This window comes from Elaeis guineensis, chromosome 2, assembly GCF_000442705.2.
Source record: "Elaeis guineensis isolate ETL-2024a chromosome 2, EG11, whole genome shotgun sequence".
Classification (NCBI taxonomy): Eukaryota; Viridiplantae; Streptophyta; class Magnoliopsida; order Arecales; family Arecaceae; genus Elaeis; species Elaeis guineensis.
This window is the reverse complement of record NC_025994.2, coordinates 17,215,717-17,239,563: the sequence shown is the minus strand read 5'-3', so window position 1 is coordinate 17,239,563 and position 23,847 is coordinate 17,215,717. Positions and strand designations below refer to the sequence as shown.

Sequence of the window (23,847 nt, the reverse complement as noted above, 5' to 3'; positions counted from 1 at the left end):
CAAAGGACTTGGCTGCCAGATGATTCGCAGCCCACCGCAAGCAGATACGTGGTATTATGATCCTGCCACAGGGATAATGTGGTCATAGTCATGGTTGGTAAGAAGAATTTAAGAAATTGATGAATTCAAGAAGAAAAGCATAATTAGAAATTATGATGAATTGACTTTTATATATGATTGACAGTATGAATATGATTTCATGAAATTACATATTGATTTGTTATGCATAGTATTATTTGCCTGATTATTCAGTTAAAGGTATACACTGCTTACTGGGCTATTTAGCTCATGATAAGTTTTATGTTTTTCTTACAGATCCAGAAAATTAGCATGATGCGGGATTTCGGTTGGGAGAGCGATTAGAGATGGAGTTAACTCTTTGATTTAGGATTTTTCTCAGAATTGATTCAAGACCTTTAGTTTTATTTTTAGTATTGGCTTTGTCAGACAGTTACTTTCTTTTGAACACTTAGTTTTGATTTGTTATTTGAACCAAGGTTTGATTATTGAATAAAAAAAAATTTATTTAACTATTTGTGAAGATATCATGATGAAATGCCTTGCATGCTTATGGAAAAAGTATTCTATAAGTATGCGGCGGTTGCCATGACCCTCGGTTCAAATCTCGGGTCGGGGGCGTGATAATTAATATGGTATCAGAGCATAAGTGGATGAATTATGAAACGTAGAATCAGATATAGAATGGGTGTAAGCGGATAGACACCAGGGACATTATAGTGTAGATCTTTGATGATTGTAATGGAAGAAATATTTAAAAATTTTGATTAAACATTGAGATTATGTATAAAAGGATCGCAAGAGATTATGACATATGGAGTTTGAAATATGATGGATAATCTATAGATCATGATATGATTAGTTAGATCTTGATCGAAAGTAATCACAAAAGGATTGACATAAAGTTTTATTGTGTATTATGGTTATTAATTTGATCATAGGTTATTCAAGTGAATCGTAAGTTCAAATTCGATGTGAGAATAATACTATGATATTATTTTTAGTTGAGAAGTTGACTATTATTGACAAGATAAAGATTTGATAATAAAATGTTGTTCCAGGATGGACTAAGAAAAATCTTTTATGATGCTTGATTGGAATATTTATCGAAATTGAATTTGGTATGTGGATTATATATAAAGTGGCATATTAGGATGAATGCATATTTGAGGATATTGCAAAGAAACCTATGTCTTATTAATGAAATTAATTTTGAGATTATAGGATATTCATCATACTGGAAGTTTTAATCATCATCCTTAGATCTAAATAATGGATCTTATTATGTCTCATGGAGACTACATGATGTGTATGAAATTTTAATTTAAAGACTTCGTATCTAAGTTGATCAAGAGATTTTCTGATATTATTGTTGAGGTTGTTAATGAAAAATTGATATCTTCAGATTAAGATAAAAGATCTGATTTATATTTATTTCAGACTAAGGGATCCATGTGAATTTTATAATTTAGAAATTTTAGATTTAGGAATTGATATGGAGTTCCTTTGCTTTTGTTAACGAGGTCCCTAATTGAAACTACCATTAAATGGAGATTTGATTTTTTGAAGCTTGTATGATTATTATGAAAGGATATTTGATAGATATTGAAGATTTTGATGATAGAAATTTTAGAAAAAAAAATATTAATGATTTGAAATTCATATATATTCAGATTATGTCCAAATTTGGTGGAGCATCGAAGGATTTTCTCGTTGATTTGACTTATAAAGATTTTTGGTTTGAAAATTATCGAATTGAATTGATATGAGAATTGAGATTTAATTCATATTGATTATAGTAAATCTATATGATGGTTTAAATATGATATTGAACTCAAGGGTTAATCAAGATTATTGTACACCAGTAAAGATATGAATGAGAATCGAAAGTTAATCTTTGATTTCAATTGAAATTTGAAATTTTAGGATAAAGAAATAATTTGATCCAACTTTTTTTTGGTGAACCTAAGAAATTTTGATTGTTAGATCAGAGTGCGCAGCGGAAGCATGGTAATCTGAACTACTTTGAGTAAGTCAGGAATGTTGATTCTCTGAGTCAAAGAATATAATAAATGATATAGTTTGATATAAAAAAAATTTGGATATCCCTAATGTGATTTTCAAAAGTAGAGCTTCCACCTACTATGCTACAAAAAAAAATTAGCATCCTAATTCTAGGATGAGTGGACCTTTGATTTTTGATTTTAGATTTAGAATATTTAGAGATAAATTTTTTCTATCTTAGAATTAAATTTTATAATTCTCTATTTATTAGAAAGAATTTGAGATTAATTATCGAATGATGATTTTGATCTTAGATTAGTATACTCAAATAATTATCTCCAGGGTATAATGAAATTTGAAGTTAGAACTCCTTTGATTATTATTATTTCTCAAACTGAATGAAAAAGATTGAGGTTATCTATTGATATTGATGATTGTTCTACAAAAGATAGATTGGAGTTATTCATAATTTGATAATGAATCGATTAATTAAGAGTTGTTAATGTTTAGATAAAGAAAATTGATATACTTACTTAGAATAGAGACATTGATTTTGATTATAAGAAAATTATAGTTTTGATTTAGATCAATTTTTGAGTTATTGAATGACTTAATGATAAAATTTGCTTCAAGAATTAGAATATTTAAGAGTTTGAGGGTTTGAGTAAGAAAATTTTGATGACTAAAAATAGTGATATTGATTTAAATCAACAATGGTGATATTGATCTTTATGAAATAACTTAATGATGAAGTTGTATCGAGAATTAAATATCAAAATTTTGGGAATGAGATTGAAATGATAAATTTTTAATTTTTGAAAGTATGAATAAGAGAAAATATTTTTGAATTTTGATTGATTGGGATGTCATCATATGACTCATAGAAGTATGATTTCTTATCTTATGATGGGTTGAAATTAAGAGTGATTAATATTTTGAAATAAAATAAATGATGATGATGAATGAAGTTCTTATGCAAGAATAGAGACATTGATCCTCTTCTATTCACAAGAGATAGATTTGATTTTAATTTGAGTCATGAGATATTGAATATGATTTTTTTACAGGAAATGAGATCATAATTTCGAAATCTTGAAATATTGAAAATCTTTGAGATGTTGATCTTGATAAATAAGAAAATGAATGGTTCCGTATCAGATCGATATTAATGTATTGACTTTTTTCTTATGAAATGATTTAAGAATAAATTTATATCAAGAATTAAAATATTAAAATATTTATGGATGAGATTCAAGTAAGAAACTATGAAGACTCAAGCAAGAAAAATTTCGAGGATGAAATTTTTTTTAGAGGGGAAGAATGTGATATCCCAGCCAAAACCCAAACGAACAAAAAAAAAAAAAAAAAAAAAAATAGGGGAGAAGACTCCCGAAGGGAGTCTTCTTCCTCCGTTCACCGGCTCCTAATCGGAGTCGGAAACAAGTTTCCACCGGCTCTATTTAAGGAGGAGAACCCTCCTCTCTCCTCTCATCGAGAAATCCCGGGGCAAAACGGCGACAATTGCCGAAAAAATCCCGCGGAGACCCGTCCTTGTGCCATCCAATTTCTCGCCGGAAAAGCCTCACCGACGTCGGAGGTTACGAGCAGTTCACTTGAAAAATAAAATGATTCAAATTTGCCATCTCGAACAAGTTGAGAACTTATTTCTTAAGCTACTTCTTTTATCCAAAATAAATTTTTGAAACTCAAAAGTGGAAGGCAAGTGTTATGGAGGTTATCCCATCTCAGCTCATAAGAAAGTCGATCTGAATTGGAGGCTTTCATATAAAGCCAATCTGAATTGGAGGCTGAGTTCATATAAAGCTGATCTGAACAAGAGGTTTAGCTCATAAGGAAGCCAACCTAAACAAGAGGTTGAGCTCATAAGGAAGCCGACCTGAACCAGAGGCTAAGCTCATAAGAAAGTTGATCTGAATTAGAGGCTGAGTTCATATAAAACCAATCTGAATTGGAGGCTGAATGCTGATGACTCATTTCAGCTCATACAAATACCGACCTGAAGCAAAGTATTACATATATCCAAGGCATTCAAGATCTTATATGATACTTGATTTCATCTCGATATTTTATCAAGGTGAATTATTATATTGACGGCCAGAGTCATCCTATAAAAGCTGACCACGATCTCACATACAGTCATACTATAACTCATCTCTAGCTGGCACATACAGCTAAGTATGACCTCATTTCTAGTTAATACATACAGCTATGCTCTAGCTCACCTATAGTTGACCTCCAATGGCCTAGCGAACTCCTTCAACGGCCTAACAAACTCTATAATGACCTCATTAGTCCCTCTATAAATAGAGGACCAAGGGATCCTTCAGGTAGGTTCTGATTCTCAAGTCTCATGCTCAAACTAAAGCTCAAACTAGAGGAAGACTCTGCCACTGAGACTCTAGCTCTCATAAAGTCATAAATCCTCTAGTTTCACATAAATTTTTTTGCTCTCTATTCTACTTTTTCCATCTTATATTCTTGAGGCTCAAACTGACTTAAGCATCAGAGAGTCAAAGACTAGAAGATCTTCATCGATTTTTGACTTATTTTACAGGTTCCTTCGAAGGAAACTCGGATCGGATCGCTATAGCCACTCCAGCATGACTTCATCCAATCTTTTCACTTGAGATTTTGAGCTTCCCAGTAACAGATTGATGCTAGAGGAAGAGTCTGCCCAAAAAATTTATGAAAAAAAATTAGAGAGTACAAAACAACATACCATGGAGTAGCAACCAAAGACGGTTCTTCAAGAACCTTCATCTTAGCATAATGAGCCCTCAATAAAAGTTTTCTTTAACATCTCATTTCTTATCTATAGGAAGTCAGATCCCTCTGTGTATTCTTATCAGGTCATGCTACTTTACTATGCCATACTTAAAGCCTTAAGTTATCAACTCATGACATTAATGGAGGTGGCCCCCACGTACTGTGATGTGGCAATACTCACCAATTCAAAAAATTAAAGGACTAGGCTCGGTGCTCGAGAACATTATGGGGGGCAAAAATATCATTTCTAACTTTCTCTTTTTCTAAGGCCCTCAAATAGAGTACATAACCTCTACGGTAATAAACTCTCAGACCCTATCTATTATTCTATTCTTTTCCCATAAATCAATAGGTTCTTGAGCACATGAGCCGAGGAAAAAAAATCAAATAAGGATACAAAAATCTGTCCAAATGAGATCTGTTTCGAGGGAGAAGATTGTGACATCTAAAAAAAAAGAGAGAGAGAAAGAAAAAGAGTGAGAGAGGAGAAGATCCTCATGCACCCCGCTTGATAGCTAATGGAAGTCACCTTATAGGTGACCACCAAAAATTTAAAAAAAAAAGAGGATTCTCCAGGTAGATTCTAACTCTCAAGTTCTAAGCTTAAACTAAAGCTCAAACTAGAGAGAGACTCTACCGCTAGAACTCTAGCTCCCACAAAGTCATAAACCCTCTAGTTCCATATAAATCCTCCTGCTCTCTATTCTACTTTTTTCACCTCTTATTCTCGAGGCTCAAATTGACTTAAGCATTGGAGGGTCTAAGACCGGAGGATCCTCATCGATTTTTGATTTATTTTACAGATTTCTTCGAAGGAGACTCAGATCAGATTGCTACAACCACTCTAGCATGGCTTCAACCAATCTCTCCGCTTGAGATTTTGAGCCTCACAGCAACACCCTTAGCTCCCGACGTGAGGGAGTCCTCCAGTCGGTCAGTGGTGCCCATGGTCAGAAGGGTAGACAATGGTGGCATGATCACAACCCAATTTGATGACTGACGGTTGCAAACGTTGCTGAAAAATCAAGAACAAGGCACGGATAAAATAGGAGAAATCAAAAATCGATGGCTTCAAGGATTTTAGCAAGTAATTTGGCAAAAACCTAAGCTTAGAACCTATAGAAGATTTAGGGGAGGATAATTAGAGAGATTTACCTATTCTTTAAAGGAGATTGATTTGATTTCTGATGGCCAATGCGAGATTATCCCATCGATAAATAGGATGAAAATAAGAAAGACAAACAGCAATTAGATGGTGATTTTTCGTGAGGAGAAACTAAGGAATTGAGGCCTTTAAATAGCCCTCTAATGGGGAGGATTTAGAGTTCGATTAAATCTATAGTTCCTAGTGGATTTGGTCTTTGAATGGAGAAGAACTTCTATGGGAGTTCTTCCACATATTTCCCCAATTCCACATTATTCCAGCATGTGCAACGCATGTGTTGGTTTATTTTGATCATTTTTCATTTTTTTTGGTTTAGACTTTAAGATCTGTGCTATGTTTTGTATTTGGGTATTACGTTCTCTCCTCTAAAAAAAAATTTCATCCTTAAAATTTGGTGTACCTTAATTTGAAAAAAGTTTCGGATGTCTCTCCCTCATCTCATCCTCCAATTTCTAAGTAGCCTCATGTTTAGTGTGATCACACCATTGAATCATGTCATAGTGAATCATGCATCTTCTTAAAATCTGCTCCTTCCTGTCAACCACTGCTTATCGTAAGATAGGTCTTCTTTAAGCTATAAAGATGCCAACTCTACCACATAGTTCGTATCTAGAATATCCTTTCTTAATATAGAAACATGAATTCCTACTAGCGAGGGTGGATGTGCCAATTTATATGCTACAGCTCCAATTCTTTCTAAAATCTCAAAAAGGCAAACATATTGAGGACTAAGTTTTTCATGAACTCCAAATCGCATTACCCCTCTAGTGGGAGATACTCTCTAAAATACATAATCTCTAATTTAAAATTTTAATTCTCACCTCCTATTATCGGCATAACTCTTCTGTCTACTTTGAACTATCTAGACACGCTCTCTGATCACCTGAATCTTTTCAACCATGTCTGCTGAATAATCTCTGGGCTCATTAGTTTTTTTTCACCCACATCATCCCAATAGATGGGAGATCTGCACTTCCTTCTATAAAGGGCTTCATAAGGAGCCATTTGAATACTCGCCTGATAACTATTGTTATAAGCAAACTCAATCAGAGGCAAGTGATAGTCCCGAGGACCTCCCATATCAATCACATAATATTCACTGGAAAGAGCAAATCTCAAATAACATATATTTTTTTAAAAATAATTATTTTCATATACCAATATTGAACTCAATATCAAGCTATAGCCACATAAGCAAATGGTATTACACAAAGTACCAGATAACAGATACCACTATTCCAATCATCAGTGGCTCAGTGTTGAAATCAATTTCTTGGATTACAAGGTGACAAATCCAACATATAATCTCCATTAACGAGGCCACATCATAGTCATGCTGAAAGCATATATATATAAGTAATTTCACAAGCTTCCCAGTCAAGTTTTCCAAATCTATTTCTTAAAGTAAATTATAGATTTAAAATAAATTATTTTCAAGAATAAAATATTACATGCTTGACCCATTTATTAAACTAAAAATAGAGAGTATAAATCAAATAAAATAATTAATTATAATTCTCAAAGAATTATTCAAAAACATACTTGAAGCGTTAAGGTACTTATCTTATCATGATTCAGAATCTGACTTCAATTAGATAGGTTGACTTCACCTATTCAATATCGTTAACAATTAACTAATTTCATAATTAATGACTTAAAAGTCTTAACAAAATAAGAAATCCTAAAAAACCTAGATGAATCATATTAAGAATGTCCAAATCTACTGGGATCTAACAAAGACTTGGGTGGAGGCCAGTATGCTACCCGGTGGTCATGGTTCAGAGCCTCTATGATGAAAACAATACGACTTATAAGAGACAAGCTTTAGGATGAAGTGCCCTCCAAAGAGAAAGAGAAAAAGATCAAACAAGACAAATAAGAGAGAAAAAAGGTTAGAAAGAGAAAATTAGAAAGAGAGAAGGAAGAGGGAGAAACTATCTCTCTCTTTCTCTCTCTCTTTCTTTTTTTTTTCTTGGTGGAACAGGGGACTCACGGCTCCCATGTTCCTTCTTTCTTCACGGAATAGGGGATCCTATGATCCCCTTAGTTTCCAACATGAGGGAGTCCCCCAGCCGGTCGGTGGTGCCCATGGCCGAAAGGGTAGATGATGGTGGCATGATAATGACCCAATCCGGTGAACGACGGCCGCAAACATTGTTGAAAAATCAAGAACAAGGCATGAATAAAATAGGGAAAATCGAAAATTGATGGTTTCAAGGATTTTTTGGCAAGTAATTTGGCAAAAACCTGAGCTTAGAACCTATAGAAAATTGAGGGGAGGATAATTAGAGAGATTTACCTATTCTTTGAAGGGGATTGATCTGATTTTTGATGGCCAAAGCGAGATTATCCCATCGATAAATAGGATGAAAACAGGAAAGAAAAATAGTGATTAGATGGTGATTTTTTGTGAGGAGAAACTAGGGAATTGAGTCCTTTAAATAGACCTCTAATGGGGAGAATTTAGAGTTCGATTAAATCTCTAGTTCCTAGTGGATTTGGTCTTTGATTGGAGAAGAACTCCTATGGGTGTTCTTCCACATATTTCTCCAATTCCACATTATTCCAGCATGTGCAACTCATGTGCTGGTTTATTTTGATCATTTTTTATTTTTTTGGTTTAGACTTTAAGATCTGTGCTATGTTTTGGATTGGGGTATCACATTCTCCCTCCTATAAAAAAATTTCATTCTTGAAATTTGGTATATCTTAATTTGAAAAAAGTTCTGGATGTTTCTCCTTCATCTCATCCTCCAATTTTCAAAGTAGCCTCATGTATACTGTGATTACTCCACTGAATCTTGTCATTGTGAATCATGCATCTTCTTAAAATCTGCTCCTTCCTATTAACAATACATATGGGCTGCTTATCATAAGATAGGTCTTCTTTAAGCTGTAAAGGTGCCAACTCTACCATATGGCTCGTATCTTGAATATATTTTCTTAATATAGAAATATGAAATACGTCATGAACTCCTGCTAGCGAAGGTGGATGTGCCAAATGCTACAGCTTCAATTCTTTCTAAAATCTCAAAAGGGCCAACATATCGAGGACTGAGTTTTTCATAAACTCCAAATCGCATTACCCCTTTAGTGGGAGATACTCTCAAAAATATATGATCTTTGATCTGAAATTCTAATTCTCACCTCCTATAATCTGTATAACTCTTCTATCTACTTTGAGCTATCTAAAGGCATTCTCTGATCATCGAATCTTTTCAACTATGTCCGCTGAATAATCTATGGGCCCATTAATTTTCTTTCACCCACATCATCCCAACAGATGGAAGTCCGCACTTCCTTCCATAAAGGACTTCATAAGGAGCCATCTGAGTACTCACCTAATAACTATTGTTATTAGCAAACTCAACTAGGGGCAAGTGACAGTCCCGAGAAGCTCCCATATCAATTACACAAGCTTTTAACATATCCTCCAAAATTTGAATAATTCTTTATGATTGGCCATCAATTTAAAGATGGAAAGCCATACTAAAGTTAAGAGTAGTCACCAAAGCTTTATGCAGACCTCTCCAAAAATGTGCCATAAATTGTGAGTCCCTATCTGAGACAATAGATATAGAAACTCCATGCAATCTCACTATCTGCTCAATATAAAGTTCTGCAAGCTTTTCTAATGTCATGCCTATTTTAAAAAATAAAAAATGAGCTGATTTTATTAGTCTATCTACAATTACCCCTATGGCATCATAACTCTTGGTAGTACGAGGTAACCCAGATGTAAAGTCCATCGTAATATACTCCCACTTTCATTTAGGAATAGAAATGGGTTGCAACAATCCTGCCAATCTTTAGTGTTCTATTTTTACTTACTGACATGTCAAGCATTGCACCATGAACTGTGCAAACCCTCTCTTCATGTTTTTCCATCAAAATATATTCTTTAGATCCTTATACATCTTGGTGTTTTCAGGGTGCACTGTATACTCTGTGTTATGAGCTTCCTCTATAATTTCTCTTTTCAACTCAGAATCATTTGAAATACAAATCCTGTTATTATTAAATCTCAATGATCCATCCTTATGAATACTAAACTCTGTCTGGAAACCCGACTCGATATCACTTCGAATCTTTTGCAGCTGAGGATCATCTACTTATGCGACTTTGATTCTATGTATTAAAGTAGGTTAGACATGTAGGTTAGCCAACTGTACATTAGGATTATACAAACGAACTTCAATTTCCGCTCTCCTCAAATCTTCCAAAATGCTTCTCTGAGAGGTGAATAAAGAGGCTATACAATCTAAAGATTTTCTACTTAGTGCCAATACATTAGCTTTTCTCGAATGGTATTATATGGATAAATCATTTTTTTAAGCAATTCTAACCATCTTCTTTGTCTCATGTTGAGTTCTTTTTGAGTGAAAAGATATTTTAGACTTTTATGATCAGTATATATTTCACAAGTTTCACCATACAAATAATGTCTCCAAATTTTTAATGCAAATACGATAGCTACCAATTCAAGATCATGAGTAGGATAGTTTTCCTCATAAGGCTTCAGTTATTGAGAGACATAAGCAATTATCTTATCATTCTACATTAGTACACAACTCAATCCCTTCTTTGAGGCATCACTATAAATAGTGAAACCTCCACCACTTGAAGGAAGGGTAAGAATAGGGGCTGTTACTAAATGCTGCTTCAGCTTCTGAAAGCTCTTTTCACATTCATCTGATCATTCAAATTTAACTCCTTTACAAGTTAATCAAGTCAAAGTGCAATAATACAAGAAAAACCCTTGACAAATCATCTATAAAATCCAGCTAACCTTAAAAAACTATGAATCTCAGAGATGCTGTTTGGCCAGTTCCAGTTCACTACCGCCTCCACCTTCTTTGGACCTATATAAATACCTTCTTTAGACACTACATGCCCTAAGAATATTACATTGTTCAACCAAAACTCAATTTTCTTCAATTTACTATATAATTGCTTTTGTCTCAAAGTTTCTAGAACAAGTCTTAAGTGTTGCTCATGCTCGGCTTGGCTTCTAGAGTAAATCAAGATATCATCAATGAAGACAACCATAAATTTATCTAAAAAGGGCCTTAATAATCTATTCATCAGGTCCATAAAAGCTGTTGGAGCATTCGTCAACCCAAAAGGCATGACTAAGAATTGTCTATATCGCATATGAAAAGCAGTCTGGGCACATCCTCAGCCTTTATCTTCAATTGATGGTATCCAAAATGAAGATCAATCTTGGAGAATACCTGAGCACCCTTTAACTGATTAAACAGATCATCGATCCTCGATAGTGGATAGTTATTCTTTATTATTATTTTGTTTATCTTTCGATAATCAATACACAACCTCATACTGTCATTCTTCTTCTTTACAAACAATACTGGAGCTCCCCATGGGAAAATGCTAGGTATGATGAAGCCTTTATCAAGAAGATCCTATACTTGCTCCTTCAATTCCTTCATTTCAGCAGGAACCATTATATCTGGAGCTTTGGACATTGGTGTTGTATCAAGAATCAACTCGATTGCAAACTCAACTTTCCTATCTGGAGGTAACCCATGATGATCTTCTGGAAAGATATCAGGATATTTATTTGCCACAGAAATATCTTCAAGTTTCTATTCCTTTTGTTTAGTATCTGACATTGTAGCTAGATATACCATACACCCTTTCCTGAGTAGTCATGAAATTTGCAAGCAGAAATAACTAGAGGGGAAGTGTAGGTACCACGACCAATAAAACTAAAACCTATATCATCAAGAATTTAGAAATTCACTCTTTTCTCATGGCAATCAATAGTCACAAAATGTGATGCCAACTAATCTATACCCAAAATTATACCGAAATCATAGATATCAATGACTATCAAATCTACAATCAATTCTCTGCCCTTTATCTGAATTGAATAAGACTTGCAGATTTGATTGGAGATCATCTCACCCTCGACAGGGGTGCTAACATACCAATCAGACTCCAATGGCACACAGGGCATGTTATGCTTTTGCGCAAATATAGAAGTCACAAAAGAGTATGCAGTACTAGAATCAAATAACACATGAGCATAAACAAGTGAGGATTAATAGTATACTTGATACCATGGTGTTGGATGCCTGATCATCTTGTTGAGTAATGCATAAATGCGGCTCTAAGTGTGTGGTTTTTTACCCTTTTGTTGCCTTGAAGAAAAATTCTGAGTTGATGAGTTGGAGCAGTAGGGATTGGAAGAATAGGAGCTTGCACCACTTGGGTCCTCATGGCTTGGGGTTTATGAACTGATTGGGACTTGTGAAGAATTTGAGAGCACTCTGCTATCTTATGGCCTTACTGGCCACATTTGAAACAAGCTCCAATTATTCGTCTATAGTTTTCTGTCTTATGAACACCACTACATGCTTTGCACTTAGGCTTGTCTTGCTTAGTCATTTTTTTATGAGATCTTGCTTCCGTAAATGTCAAGATTTAGCATGAGATTTTGTAGACCCATCAAAATTCTGGGCATTAATATATCTACTCCTCTTCCTTTGCTTGCCTCCTTAGCATCATAGGTTTCCTTCTAGATAATCTCCATATTCTCGGCCCTATCAACTAAATCATCATAATTTATTGAGTGTACTATAGCCAGACCTCGACGTATATGTGGCTTCAACCCCTCTTCAAATCTCCTCATTCTAGATGCAGCATCCATGACAAGGGTGGGAGTGAATTGGGATAATTTATCAAACTCAACTTCATACTCATCCACAGTCATACTATCCTGATAGATGAAGAAATTTTCTCTCTAACACCCTTAATTGGCTGGAATGCAAATACTTAGAATAGAAAACAATGCGGAACCTTTGCCAAGTAACTAGCTCATGATCATTTGCCAATGTGCTTTCTACAAACTTTCACCAATGATAGGCTCCATCTTGAAGCATATAGGTAGCAAATCTAACCTTTTTTTTATCAATACATTTCATTACCCTGAAGGCTTTCTCCATCTCATCTATCTAGGCCTCAGCCTCATGAAGATTTGTAGTACCTTTAAACGCTGGAGGAGCCATTTTTCTAAATTTTGATATGCCCCTTCTATGCTCAACTGGACCACCAACATGAAGCTGCTCTAGGTCTAGAGGCTGTTGAGGTTGCTACCTCTATTGATGTATCAATCTCACCACCTCCTTAATTAGTTCAAGAACTCATGCTTCATTTCCAACTACATTTCCTTGTATGACCGTTGGCTGACCCACAATCAGCTGATTTACTATTGATAGTTGATCAGGCCTCACTTCTTGACGATCAAGGGCAACATTTTGATGTTCTTGACTTAGTGGTACCTCAGCTATTCGATTAGTAGGGACTCCATCCTAAGAGCCCCCCAACCATCTCATTAATACTTCATCTTTGAACATGTTAAGGTGACATTTTGGTTTAATAGAACAAACATTATAAACTACATTCAAATAAAATAAAACAAAAGCATTAACAAGAAAGTAAGTAGAGACATCTCATTGCCTAGTTTCTACCCAACTCTCAACCTTTCCAACAAACTATAGAATCCTATAACATACCATTATTTCTTGTCACAATCCCTAATGATCTTAATCCTAAGCTTTGATACCACTAAATCTATCATGGCCCGAACTGAGCATATGACAAATGCTGCAGACCTACAGACTAGGCTATACAAGCATGCAAGGCTACAGATCAAGTCATAAAATTTTAAAATAATAATAATAAGCTTTTAATTCTTAAAATCAATCTAAAAAAATTAATTAAATCCTTTTCCATAACAAATATCTTTGAGCAACATAAATCATAATGTCCCATCCAAATAAAATATCCAAACTAAATCAAACTAAACTAAAAATCTAAAAAATTTAAATATCTCCAAATGATCTAGCACACTCTCCCACATTTTGAGTAATCATGATTTATGGTCTGAAAAAAAATAATGAGCTATACTAGCCTAGTAAGCAACATAACACATTGAAATGGATCTAAGCATGCTGAGAAAAATAAATCATATAATATTAACTAAAAAGAGCAAATCTCAAACAACACATATTTTTTTGAAAATAGTTATTTTCATATACTGATATTGAACTCAACATCAAGCTACAGCCACATAACATAGTGGCATGGATCTGATAATAGAAATACGTTGCACAAAGTATCAGATAACAGATACCACTATTCTAATCACCAATGGCTCGGTGTCGAAATTAGTTTCTCAGATTGTAAGTTGACAGATTCAACATATGATCCCCATTAATGGGGCCACATCATATCCATACTAAGAGCATATATGTAAAAATAATTTCATAAGTTTTCCGATCGAATTTTCCACTTCTATTTCTTAAAGCAAATCATAGGTATAAAATAAATTATTTTCAAGAACAAAATAATACATGCTTGACCCATTTATTAAACTAAAAATAAAGAGTATAAATCAAATAAAATAACTAATTATAATTCTCAAAGGATCATTCAAAAGTATACTTGAAGCATTAAGTTGCTTACCTTATCACGCTTCAAAATCTGACTTCAATTAGATAGATCAACTTCATCTATTCAATGTCATTAATAATTAATTAATTTTATTATCAATGACTTAAAAGTCTTAATAAATTAAGAAATCCTGAAAAATCCAGATGAATCATATTAAGGATGTCCAAATCTACTAGGATCTAACAAAGACTTGGATGGAGGCTGGTATGCTATCTGACGGTCATGGTTCAGAACCTTTGTATCGAAAACAATATGACTTACAATAGAGAAGCTTTAGGATCAAGTGCCCTCTAGAAAGAAAAAGAGAAAAAGATCAAATAAGACAAACAAGAGAGAAAAAAAGGCTAGAGAGAGAATACTAGAGAGAAAGAGAGAGAGAAGGTGGGGAACGTAAGTCAAGAGCGAAGAGAGGAGGAAAAGAGAGAAACTCTCTCTCTCTCTCTTTTCTTTTCTTTTTTTTTCTTTTTTTTCTTGATGGAACAGGGACTCATGTCTCCCCCATTCCTTCTTTCTTCACGGAACAGGGGATCCTTTGATCCCCTTAGTTCTCGACATGAGGAAGTTCCCCAGCCAGCCTGTGGTTCCCATGGCCAGAAGGGCAGACCACGGTGGTGTGATCACGACCCAATCTAGTGATCAGCGGTAGCAAACAGCACCAAAAAATCAAGAACAAGTCACGAATAAAACAAGGGATATCGAAAATCAGCAATTTCAAGGATTTTTCGGCAAGTAATGTGGCAAAAACCCCAGCTTAGAACCTATAAAAGATTGAGGGGAGAATAATTAGATGGTGATTTTTTGTGAGGAGAAACTAAGGGATTGAGGCCTTTAAATGGACCTCTAATGGGGAGGATTTAGAGTTCCATTAAATCTCTAGTTCCTAGTGGATTTTGATCATTTTTCACTTTTTTTGGTTTAGGCTTTAAGATCTGTGCTATGTCCTGGATTGGGGTGTCACGCTGGGCCCTGAAGTCGACATTTCCATGGATTGAGTCCAGGTCAGCGTCCATCAAGTCCAATTGCTTAATTATACTAGATAGTGTTCAGTGGTCCTGTGTGACCTTTGCCACCACTCCGTAGGCCCTTCAATAATGAAGTAGGTCAAAGACACTTGTAATGTAAACTAAAATGCATTACATAGACAAAAAGAACTTTCAGAGGATCATGCATCCTAAACATCAGCTTCTTCGATCCACCATTTCATTAGTTATCTGCATCTGCTTACATGAATCATCTTTCCATTGCTTGTTTCTGTTGGCCTATTATCTTCCCTCCAAAGAAGGAATCCACATCTCCTGTAATGAACTGAAGTCCAATGTTTTTTTATGAAAAATGTCCTTTTTCATAAATGATTATCTTAAGCAAACATGAGCTTGTTTTAAACATGATATTGCTTTTTATACAGAGTACTTCAAATAGCAATCAGAGACTGACCTTCCCACTCACTGTGGTCGGAATAGACATCAATTTGGACTATTCTGTCTTTAATTTGGACTATTCCAAAGACAGAGGCCGACCTCCTGCTTGATGTCCTTCTCAGCTTTTTCTGGACTTATCTGCAGACCATGACAAGAGTCAGTAGATTATCCAAATCAAGTCCACTGAGCTCTGCTAGTATAGGGAGTGCAGGACTTTTCTTTTTTGTTCTTTTTTCTTTGTTCCTTTTATGTGTGTGTGTGTGTGTCTACATACTTTATTGAACTTATGTCTAATGTTAAGTGTTCTATTAAAATTATAGGCTGACGTGTGCATGGGCTCATGATATGGTGATTTCTGCTATTTATTTCCAGATATCATCTGTTAATGGCCTCTTTATCTGTTGTGAGTCACCTGTGCTATCTAAATACAGAGATACCAACAAGCATGGCAACAAACGAGCTGAAAGATTGCTTGATGGCTCTTAATGTTTCATCCAATTTAGCTATACCTGATATATTTATGTGGGATTGCCAAGAATGACTCATTAGACTTCACAAAAGATGCTGATATAAATAGATTCGTTTCACTTCACAAAAACAATGGCATCCTCATACTAGAAATAACTATGCATTCATGCTGAGAAGAAAATAGATAAATCATTTATTCCATCGAAAGCAAACAGAACAGTTGTGAGAATTACAAAAACTTGTTAATGAGACATTTTTTTTGGTTAAGTGCAGAATGGACGTCAGAAGGAATTTTGAAGCGGAAAAGTTTAATTATAAGACATTTGCATACATGAAGTAGTGAAACAAACAAACATTTTATGAGTATACGAAACTTGCCGGAACACTTGATTCACAATTTATGATGGAAGCACTTTGTGCAGCAGCCTATCCAACGGACATGCTTTAATCTCAAAACAATCAAAATTTGTACCATCAAAATGCAATGTGAAAGAAAATATTTGATCCACCAGAGCATTGAGAAAATCCAAAGCAGACGACTAATGCAGCATAGCTCTTCATAATCAACATGACCAACGCATTCATTAAAGATTATAGACCTTTGGATGCCATCCCATGCATCAGTACCTTTTGTTGACTTGGCTACAGATAATCAGAGTATATTGACTTATTTATTGATCTTTATTAATTTGTCATGGTCTTAAATTCAAATGGTCAAGTAAAAGATAGATCTCTACCATTGGAAGACATAAATTTGCGGATGATCATAAATAGATTGGAATTAGACCATCTACCATGTTAACCCATGTATGAAATCAGCATGTTCAGTGAAGTACATCAGCTCAGCAGTTGTTTTTCTTAATCAATCGATGTATCAGAAGAAAATAATTGAAAGAAGAGAGCATCGAACCATTCATTTCTTTTCTATATTGAACTACTAACAAAGACACCTACTGACTAGCTAATATTGCCATTGCCTCTAGCACATTGAGTATCCGAAAATGCTCAATATTTTTTTTTCTTGAAAATAGAATATCGACACTTTTTCCTCCATTTCACTCAGTTTATGGCCATACTTTTTAAAAGATATAGTAATATTAGGTCCTTCCTTACTAGTACATCCCACGTGATTTTCAATCAACCTCTACCTCTCTTTCCTTCTATATGTATGAAAATACTCCTTTACACTGGTATATCCTTCTCGGTCTACGTTATACATGCCTAAACTATCTAAAATGTCTGCTTAATTTATCCTCAAATGGTACCACCATTATTTTTTTATGAATGAACTTATTTTTTTATTAGGGATGGTAATTTATTCTACCCCATGAGTACACGACTCAATCTAATCTAAATGGGACAGGTTTTATCCAACCCGCAATAGATTCGGGACGGATATGAATAATGATAAAACTCACCCTATACCCAATGCGAATGTATATATCTCTTTACAAATCTCCTCCCCAAGACAAAAAAAAAAATGATTTACATGTAAAAAATTGATTTTTGTCACTTCACCCAACCCGACTATTGCTATCCCAATTTCTTATTTAATATTTTCTCATATTACCACACATCCATCTTAATATTCTTATTTCAACTATACTCATCTCATGTACACATTGTTTTCTAACTCTCCAACATGCTGTATCATAAAGAATAGGTTGTTATATAACTATCCTATAGAATTTCCTATTCAACTTACCTATGATCATATAATATTCCATTTGCACTTCTCTATTCTAACTACCCTTATAAGAATTATCCACACCTAGACAAAATGTCTAGTAGACTCTCTCAAAGGAACCTGCAAGCGCCCTCATAGTTCAAGCTACTATTAAAAAACTTGCATTTCAAGTTACTAACCCAGTAACTAGGATCCAAAATCATATCTTTACTAACATCAAACCTATAACTTCCAACAGACACTCATAGGCAAGCTCCATAAATATACTACATACCCAAAACCTAATGATTTATCAAAGAAGCATCACATTCTCATCAAAACTTAACCAAAGTAACATTCATACCAACCTCTAAGCCGCCAAATTTGAGAGATTATTGTCAAACTCAACAAATTAGGGAAGCTTTAAAATGAATGGTAATGAAACAAGACTAGGAAAGATGATTTGTGGGAGGCATGGGAGAATCTGGAGAGATAGCCATACCTGATCTATTGACATCCCTTTTTCTTATTCTATATTTTCTTATATTATCATCTTAGTAGTCTTATTTCGATCTCACAATCATCTTGTGTGTATGTTATTTTTAATTGTGCAGCATTCTGTACCATAAAGAATAGCTTATTATATAGCTGTCCTATAAAATTTTCCCTTCAACGTCATAAGTACCTATGATCACATAATACTTCAATTGCACTTCTTCATTTTAACTACCTTTATAAGAATTATGCACACCCAGACAAAATGTCTAGTAAACTCTCTCAAAGGAACCTGCAAACACCCTCCTAGTTCAGCTTGCTATTGAAAGATTTTCATTACAAATCACCAACCCAACAACTAGGATGCAAAATCAAAAAGCAATTCTCTACTAACATCAAACCAATGGTTTCCAACCTATACTCATAGGCAAGCTCCATATATATATTATATGCCCAAAACCTAATACTTTATCAAAGAAGCATCAAATTCTCATCAAAATTTAACCAAATTAATGTTCATACCAACTTCAAAACCACCTAATTAGGAGATTGTTGTCAAGCTCAACAAATTAGAGAAGCACTAAAAAGAATAGTTATGAAGCAAGACCAGGAAAGATGATTCATGGGAGGAATAAGAGAACTTGGAGAGATAGCCTCTCTCCATTAGAAAGAGGTCGAGCTCGTCCAAAAAGATGGAGCTCCACGGTGGTTGGGCACATATCTAGACTCTTCCTCCATTGGATTTCCTGCTATGTTTAAGATTTTCAATGGGGGGTTTTGGGTACGGCTAGATGGGAGTAGAGGGTGGTGATACTTGTAAAAGGGGCACATATATGAATTGGAAGAGTAATTCTTTGTGCACCATATGTGGTGCAATAAAAGCATACCATCCAATAATATTGGGGCACGTAGCACACTTAGATGAGACAAGCATTTAATGTTGCTCAGCTTTTTTCTTTCTCCAATTTTCAGTGACAAAAATATCCTTCTTTCCATAGAATAAAAAAAGAACAGTATTATTACTTCTTAATATCTTTTATGACTTTATATGATTATATACGACGTCTTAAATGATATACATGACTTTTTATATCTTTATAACATTCTGAATAATATATATGATATTTTAAACAATATATATAACTTTCTAACATCTTATATGATTTTTTATAAATATATATGACATCCTGAATAATATATATGACTTTTTATGAATATATATAATATTTTGAATAATACATATGGCTTTCTAACATGTTATATGACTTTCTGTGAATCTATATGATATTTTGAACAATATATATGATTTTCTAACATCTTATATTATTTTTTATGAATATATATGATATTCTGAATAATATATAAGACTTTTTAATATCTTGTATGAACAATAAAAAATAATATAAAGTATAAAAAAAATTATATATATTATTTAGAATGTTATATATATTCACAGAAAGTCATATATATTATTTAACATGTCATATATATTCATAGAAAGTCATATAAGATATTAGAAAGCTTTATATATTATTTAAAATATCGTAGATATTCATAAAAAAATATATAAGATATTAGAAAGCTATATATATTATTTAGGATGTTATGTATATTCATAAGAAGTCATATATATTATTTAAGATGTCATATATATTTACAGAAAGTCATACAAGATATCAGAAAGTCATATATATTATTTAAAATATTATAAATATATAAAAAATTATATATATAGTTCAAGATATCATATATATTCAAAAAAAATCATACAAGATATTAAAAAATAATAATACTATTTTTTTTTATTCTATGGAGGAAAGAATATTTTTATTATCTAAAAATTAGCAAAAAAAAGTTAAGCAGCATTAAATATCTGTCCCAAATGCTATGTGCTTCAAGATAATTGAGTGGTGCACTCTATGTCAATTTTATTGCACCGTATGCGGTGCACAAAGACTTTCTTGATTTGGAAACTTGGTGATCTAAGTTTGATTTTAGCAAACTAAAAAAGACAAATTTGGGTCAACTCAACCCATCGAATTTTTTTAGTGGACTCGGGCTGAAATTTTCAAATCATATTGGATCAAGTTGGACCTACATCCTCAAGCCAGACAAATTTTGGATAAAGCTCATGTTTATTATTTTTTAACTCAACCCAATCCAACCTTTTTATTATATAATTTTTTCATATATAAAGATATAATGAAAAAAAATGTAAATTAGAATCCTTAACATATCGAACTCCCAGGTCTACCCCTTCTATTCCTTCAGCCACCAATCATAGTCCCACATTGGCATGTGATTTTATAAGCTTAGGCTGATCCACCACCCAATAACTTGAGTTTTTTTAATCGTAAGTCCATGATAAGAGATATCAAAGCCTAGCCTAATGTAGCACCATCTTTCGAATAGGAGCCAATTCTTGATGGGGATATCATAAGGTTAGGCAGAGAAGATTGTCATAGTCCTACATTGGCCGATAAAAGGTTATCCCATATGTATATAAGTCCAGGCCGGTTCTTCACTCAATAGCTTAAGTATTTTGGACTGCAAATCTATGATGCTCAGGCATGAAATCTCCCATATCTTAGCTTGGATGGTTCGGATCTGGTGATGTAGGAGCGGGTGGCCATGGCAGCTCGGATAGGGGAGGAGATGGTAGTAGTGATAGCAGTGATGACTGGATGGATGGTGACTTCCAGTAGTCAAAACAAAACCAAAGAAAGGTCTAGTGGGCTGATAAATGTGGCACCGACCCAAGCTGCAATTTAAGGGGAATAAAAGAAGAGGAAAGCAGAACCACCTCTTTTCAATCCAAGCAAGGGTAATTCTTTGTGCACCACATGCGGTGTGATAGTAGTACACCATCTAATAATATTGAGGCACGTAGCACATTTAGATAGGATGAATATTTAATGCCGCTCAGTATTTTTTTTTCTAATTTTCAGTAACAAAAATATCCTTTCCTCTGTATAACAAAAAAAATAATATTATTACTTCCTAATGTCTTGGATGATTTTTTGTGAATATATATGATATCTTGAACTATATATATAATTTTTTATATATTTATGATATCCTAAATAATATATATAACTTTTTGATATCTTGTATGATTTTTTATGAATGTATATGATATTTTGAACAATATATATGACATTCTGAATAATATATATGGCTTTCTAACATCTTATATAATTTTTTATGAGTATATATGATATTTTGAATAATATATATGACATTCTAAACAATATATATGGCTTCCTAATACCTTATATGACTTTTTGTAAGTATATATGACATCCTAAATAATATACATGACATTCTGAATAACATATATTGCTTTTTAATACTTTATATGACTTCTTATAAATATATATGATATCTCGAATAATATACATGACTTTCTATGAGTATATATGACATCTTGAACAATATATATAACTTTTTAATACCTTATATGATATCAAGAAGTTATATATATTATTTGAAAAGTCATATATATTCATAGAAAGTCATATATATTATTCGGGATGTCATATATATTCACAAAATATTATATAAAGAGTTAAAAAGCCATATATATTGTTTAGAACGTCATATATATATACACAAAAAATTATATATATTATTCAAAATATCATATATACTCATAGAAAGTCATATAAGATGTTAGAAAGCAATTTATATTATTGAAGATGTCATATGTATTTACAGAATGTCATATATATTATTCAGAATGTCACATATATTCATAGAAAGCCATACAGGACATCAAAAAGTCATATATATTATTCAAGATATCATAAATATATAGAAAATCATATATATGGTTCAGAATATCATATATATTTATAAAAAGTCATACAAGATATTAAAAAATAATAATACTGTTCCTTTTTTATTGAATAAAAGAAAGGATATTTTCTTTAATAAAAATTTGAGAAAGAAAAAGCTAGATGGCATTAAATGTATGTCCTATCATTAAGTATGCTATGTGCTTTAAAGTAATTAAGTGGTGCGCTCCATATCAAATTTATTGCACCGCATGCAGTACACAAAGACCTTCTCATCCAAGCAAATATACTGAATTTTAGAGATCATGCTGGCCTTTTGCACAGACGCCCAAAGCTCGATTCCCTAAGTTCCCATCTCTCCATTTTTAAAACAAATACAGCATGCAAGACAATCAAGCAGGCTACTGAAGCCAATCGATTTAAACACGACTGTGAGTTGATCATGCCAAGTTAAGCATATATATAAAAAGAAAGGCATTCAATCTCAAACTAAGCATGCATGCACAAGAATTTCTCTTTTATCATATAAATAGCTTATTGATAATAGATATTCTAGCTTTGCACTTTGCTAATTAAAAAAGCTAGCTTGAAGACTACCAAAAATAATGGAACAAACTTGAATCTAAAAGAAAAAAGAGGGCAAAAGGAACTAAGCTTATTAGACAACATTCTGTTGAATGTATGCTCCAAAAGCCAACCTTGACTGATGCATATCATATCTTTAGAACATGATTTTATACTTTATAGATATTTATATTATCATTCATATTTTATGTATCCATGAATCATCCAAAAGATTAATAAGATAATGACATATATTCTCAAAGAGTTGAGAATTTGAGATGTGTGTCATTGATGGTTACTTCCTAAATTACTCCTGATCATAGGATCATCATGGAGATGCTGATTGATCTAGATAGATCAGTACACGGATCGCTTCTTTCAGACAGATAAATCTCGAGTCTGCGGTATAGAAATATTAAAGCGAGAGTGCAGGTGGTTGTTAGAGAACAACTAGCAATGAGCGTAACCCACACGAGAAGTCACATAGATGTTCTCTCACTCGTTAGTGACTTTCTCGATGCTGTAGTTATATGACCGATCTTTTGACCTGCAGTGCTACAGCTACTCGCAGTGAGACTGCTGGAGTTTGACTGACACATAAATATGGATCTCAATGAGCCCTTGTAATAGATGTCGGCGACAGTTGGTCCACTATAGGAGTAGGGTGTACACTTAGATGGGATATATTGATCCTAGCAGAAGGAAATAGTCCTATGAAATTTATGAAGCTAAATCTTTAAGTCTATGGTCATAGCAGTATGGTTAATGAAAAAGAGTTTTCATAAGGATCATACATAGACTCGAGCTGATTGAATCTATCATATGACCGATGATGAGGTTTGATGATTCATCCATGACCTGACATCTGATCGGAACTCACGATAAAGGTACTGTATCATACGTTAACTATATCTAGATATTCATCACCTTTTATTCTGCTAGGTTGTCACTACATACTGCTAGGTGTTACTAATGGATTATGAGATC

The 23,847-nt window shown here is 33.5% G+C and overlaps 1 pseudogene; it reads right to left on the bottom strand.

The window, feature by feature from the left end:
- Window positions 1-11,397: 11,397 nt before the first annotated feature.
- On the bottom strand, window positions 11,398-15,040 carry LOC140855226 (uncharacterized; annotated as a pseudogene).
- Window positions 15,041-23,847: the final 8,807 nt, after the last annotated feature.